The sequence below is a fragment of the Mastacembelus armatus genome, chromosome 8 (genome assembly GCF_900324485.2).
Source record: "Mastacembelus armatus chromosome 8, fMasArm1.2, whole genome shotgun sequence".
Taxonomy (NCBI): Eukaryota; Metazoa; Chordata; class Actinopteri; order Synbranchiformes; family Mastacembelidae; genus Mastacembelus; species Mastacembelus armatus.
The window spans coordinates 22653759-22659478 of record NC_046640.1 but is presented as its reverse complement, the minus strand read 5'-3'; positions in this window follow the sequence as shown (position 1 = coordinate 22659478).

Below are 5720 nucleotides of genomic sequence, written 5' to 3'. Positions count from 1 at the left end.
ATAGGGACAAGATGTCATTTGTTATGTGGCCAGACTGTCTCTGTCCCTTCCTCTTTTCAGTTCTGGCCTCCCACTCTCTGGAAAACAGAATATTTGGAGTTGTATATTTAACCAAACATCACGTTCAATTTTACAGAAAACTATGATGAAATATTTATCTATCTTTGTTTCTTAGTGTCAATAGTTGCTGTGGAGCCTCCAGTGGAAAACCCAAACCATTATTATATACCAGCAGCCTGTGGGTTTGTGTGTATTAAATAAACCTGAAATTACAGCGAGGTACACTTTGTTACCGTCACAGACCAGGTACCAGGTGTTTCCCTGCCTTAATGCTAAGCTAAGCTAACTGGCTGCTCTTCTATAGTTTCCATACAGACATGACAATCTCTACACACCAAAAACCTGACACTACTCACTCACACACTCACACGGCAATAAGGCCTCCATGCAACCATCCACAGACACTGTGACATGTGGTCTGGGGGGATCGAACCACCAACCCTGCAGTCAGAGGATGGCCTGCTGGTTAAAGCGAATGATAACCAGATTTTATTTATTATAAACACAGACAACAAGACATTTTAAAATGAGCCCTTCTTCAAACATGAACACCCTTTTTATTTCCACAATGAGCATTAGAGGGAACATTGGGCCAAACCATCCAAGCCCTTTTTGCACGGTTTGCCTGTCCAGAGGCTGAACTGCACCCACTTCAGTTTTAGGCTTTAAAGGAATGATAACATTCTCCACTCAATCCACCGTAGGAACGGGATTAGGTTGCAGTCTGAGTTACGTAAAAGAGAAAATCACATCCTCGTTGGATGTTGAACCAAAGAAGGAATCCTCCCATGAGAACAACAATAACCACTTCAGGGTTCAGGGTGTTGGGGGGCTGCTGCAGGAATCAGGCCAATTACAAACCTGCTTAGAAATTCAAGAGGTTTGGTGAAGTGAACGGCTGTGAGACACCAACACCGTCAATACAACTGAAATTTAAAGTAAGTCCAATATTTATTAAATGGGATTAAGCCTTTTAAACGTTTTCCAAGGGAAGTTATATAAATATTACAAGATTAAAGAGTGACATTCGGCCTGCACAGCTTTCTTTATGACGCAAAGGTGAACTCCTGGTTTCTAGGACAAGTCAGGTGCAGGCAGTGGTGTCTGGTGAAAACTTACCTGGTCTCGGAAATGTTCAGCAGTTATTTAATGTCAACATTAAAATGTTTGGCCATTACACAAAGGCAAAATATACATAAACAATATATATCAATAATATAATATACGTTTATCTATATATTAAAATACTGTATACACACACATATATATATATATATATATATATATATATAAGTTATAAAATATAAATATTTAAGGATACAGCTGAATTTAATGAGTTTATGGTTATATGGTTGTATAAGTTGTTTTTTCTGGCCTTGGTCCCGTTGGGTGGTGATGCTAACGCTGCCTAGCATGGTTAGCTGTTCCGTGTTCTCCATATGTGCTCAGGTATATTCGTGTTTCTTAATTTTTCCAGATAAATGTTTCTAACTCGTGTCACAGTCCAGGCCGTGTGTGTCCCTGCCCTTTTAAAATCGAGGCCAAACAAGGACTCTGGACGGCTGCGTGCAGCTAGCTAACGCTAGCTAAACCTTTCTGCTGTACCAATTACAGGATAAACAAACACACGTTTTACCTTTTCCGCTTGTAGTTTGATTTTAATGTCGGGTTGATCTGGACCAAACTCTTTAACCTGTTAGTTCTTCTCTCAAACGGATTCTGAAGAACAGATTTCACTGAACTAGGAGAAACTGAAGTTGCGACTCTCCGGTACCGGCGGCCATCACTGTCGGTCGCTGTCTCTCCTCTGATTGGCTGAGCGGTGAAATCGCCGCCTCAAATTAGCCGACGCTGATTGGCTGAATCCTGTTGCTATGCGAGTATCTGAGAGTTTTTATTGGCTGTGCTGTGTCACTGACTGGACGATGTTTAGTTCCGCTGCTACCACAAATAGTGATTTATATTTAATATATTACACGTTTTTCTACAATATTTTCCTCATACTAATACTTGAAAGAGTAATATTAATTTGTTTTAATTATTTTTATTTAACAAATAATTTTTAAAACGTTTCACTGGTGGGCACCACACTTTGCTGCTGGGAACATGAGAAAAGTGACCAAAACAAAGGGGCAGCATGGGCACCTGCAGGTGGCGCACTGAGGGATCAAACCCACGGTGCACATACAACAACGGTGCTGCATGTCTGTGTGTGGCAGGCTTACAGTGGCTGTGTGTCGTGAGTTGTCATGGCAGAGATGATCAAACAAACAGAGAAACGGCTTCAGCATCTGCCCACGTCGATTTGGTCCAACAGGCAGCACCAGCTCTGCTGCTCAACCACATGACACCCTGTGCCAGCGTTTCCTCAGGCGAATTCCAGAAACTGGGTCATCTATATCTGTACCAGCCTGTGATTATGAACAGATTATGCAACTGCACAGCATGCTTTACATAAGCAGCTACATCCCTGCACTTCCTCTGCAGCCGCCCTTTGTTCCCCCACTGAATAATTTAATTACCCCTGCCCCCTTCCATCCAGGCCATCTGCCCACCTGACACCCCCTCGGATACGTGGTGCGCCTCTGCCAGCTCAACTCCTCCTCACACCGAGGTTTCTATCTGCTCTTGTGTTGAAATGAAGCTCACGGTCACCAGCAGCCATGTTATAACACAAGCCAGAAAAGACCATGAGACTTTGCAAATCTGCTTTTAAGTCTGTGCTCAGACACACTTTCCTGAAGTGCACTCAGTTTTAGAAAATCATTAATGGGTCAGAGACCAGGCTGTTTTTTTTTTTTTTACTGCTGAAATTATTGTTCTATTAGTCTCTTTTTAGAAACACTGGAAAAAGCATTAAAGTTTGAATTATTGATCACAGAGTCGACTGGGTGCTCTTCATAAGCTGCCACATCTCACAGATACAGTATCACACTATAAATATACACCCAGTGTTCGGTTTATTAGGAACCCCTGTGTCAGATCCAGTTTATTAGGAACCCCTGTGTCAGACCCAGTTTATTAGGAACCCCTGTGTCAGACCCAGTTTATTAGGAACCCCTGTGTCAGACCCAGTTTATTAGGAACCCCTGTGTCAGACCCAGTTTATTAGGAACCCTTGTGTTGGACTGAAAATAAAGGGATAAAGATAGAAAGCAACACAGTTGATCAGCTGCACAGGTGAATCAAAAGCTCTGCGGAGCGTTATGGTCTTGATGAAGGGGGGATGAAGGGGGATTTACTGCACACTGACTCAGGTTACAAATAAAATTCACTATTCTTGTCCTTATTTATTTGCATGTGAGAAATGAAGAGAGGCAGCCTGGCGTGTGCTGAGGCTGCTCTGAATTCTGGGTCACCAAACAAAAACAAAAACTTATTGCTGTGTTGTGGATGGAGACTTTCTCTTTTCACCAGCTCCCCCCTGTCCAGCTACTGGGATTAAAAACCCTCCAGCTGTACTGGTTACAGGTGGATTCATTTTGTCATTCCTTGTGAGCAGATCTCCCTGTTATTTTGAGAAATCATTCACCAGAGACACGTCCACTCTAATATATGTAATTTGTTTTATGAGCATTTCATAAGCCAACCTCTACCCCAGCCCTCTCCCCAGACGATTAAAAGTGGTTGCTTTGGAAACAGCGTGACGTATTTCAGAGTCCAGGAATAGAAACATGAGGAGGGAAGTGGGTCTGAGGCTCTTGGCTTCTGCCTCGGCAGCGGTCGGAGAGTGGTTACAGGGCGCACAGCAGCGGCCGTGCTGGAACATGGCCGGGCTGCTGGACTCGGGTCAAAACTGATGTAGGAATCTGAGCCACGACAACACATTATCAATAAAAACCAGCATATGTGCGCACACACACACACACACACACTTGTTATGAAACAGCCCCCCAAGTCAAACAAAATGAGTCACTGCCTATTTATAGCCCCTGCAATACATCTCCTGTGTGTGAGCCGTGGACGGGGGCTGTGTCTGTGATATAGATGAGCTGCATACATGTCTCAGGAGAGCACTGATTCATACCATGAACAAACTTCTCTTTTCAGCTGCATTTTTCTTAGTCACCATCCAAACAAATCAGAGTTACCGACACAGCATCTTCCTCCTGTACATGGACATGTTTCGCAGTTTTCTGGACGTCAGTGTAGAAACATTTATGAAACAGTTATTTGCCTTTTCTCCCAGTATTACTACTGTTGTCCTCCCCTGAGGGAAACACTACAGACAAAATCTGTCAGAGCAGCTTGAGAATAAAACCAGTAGAGACTAGACAGATTTAGGCTCAGCTGATCAGGAGCTACAGTTTGTGGGTCACAGAATAAGACTTTGCTCTAAGACCCTGTGACTTTGTTTATTTTATTCTACTATTTCCATGTGGGTCAGGTTTCTTATTCAGTTTTTGTCATCAAATCAAAAGCGGCTGCAGCCAACAGGTGTTGGGGCAGTCGTGGCCTTTGTAACCCGAAGGTTGCGGGTTCGAGTCTCAGGACCGGCAGGAATTGTCGGTGGGGTGGAGTGAATAGCCAGCGCTCTCTCCACCCAATAACAACAACAACAGCAGCAGCAGCAGCTTCTCGTGTCACTCTCAGCCAGAACATTTTCTGAAGAAAGATTTTCACTAAGGAGAACATGGAGGAAGGGAAACTGTTGATTGTGTAATTTTGGAACGGAGCAGAGCCGAGCTCAGGGGTCAGACGAAGACTGGAGACCATTTGTATTCATTAATATCTAATATTCCTGCAGTGTAGGCGCGACTGCTCCTCTTATCTTTCATCCTGCGAGCTGACTAGAGCGGAGTGTGATCACATTAGACAACATTATCCAGCAGGTGAAATGAGGCCAAGCTGGCATGTAGTTTGATGCAGAACACTGTGTCACTGCAGACGGAGTTTCTTCTCAGCCAAACGAAGCAACATGAACAAAGCTTTTTCTAACCAAGCTCAAAGGCAGCGAGGCCACGGGCGGAAAGACAAGACAGATATTGAAAAACGCAGAGTGCTGATATGAGGTGAAACAGGAGAAAGGGAAGCAAAGAAGGTCAGGACCGTCCTGACGGGTGACGCTGAGCTGAAGGTGATTGATGGAGATCTGTGACCTTTTCCCGGCAGCTAACTGTGTCAGCGGCGTAACGGCCTCCTCCCATCCCTGCCCTCCTTCCTGGACTTCCCCTGTGGTCTGGTTCAGAGTATTTTGAGCTCGTCCTCACCGCCTCCTGCAGGGCACTTTACGTAACATGCCCGTCAACTTTGGCCGCCTGTGTAAAGCGGGTCAGCTGGTGTAAACAGTCCTGTCTGCGTCGCCCACTTCGCAGGAACAGGGTGTAGATATTTATATCCATCCTGCTGCTGCTGTCTGGGTAATGGTGCGTTTCATGGGCTGACGCTCGACATCACACTTACTGTGCTTTTTATCCCATAAATGAAATGTCTTTCAGATTTGAAAAATATGCACTGCTGGATTCTGCTGCAGTGTCTCTACAGCCTTCCTTCTTTATGCTTTGCTGTTTTGGCAGATGTCAATTTAGAAATTCATTTTTCACAGAGTTTTCAAAAATTCATCATTTCTGTTTGGGCTGTGTTTAGGAAGAGAGACGGGTCTGCCATCGTTGGTGAGGAAGAACCATGTGAGCCAGTGTTGTCAGATTCTGCTCCAGATG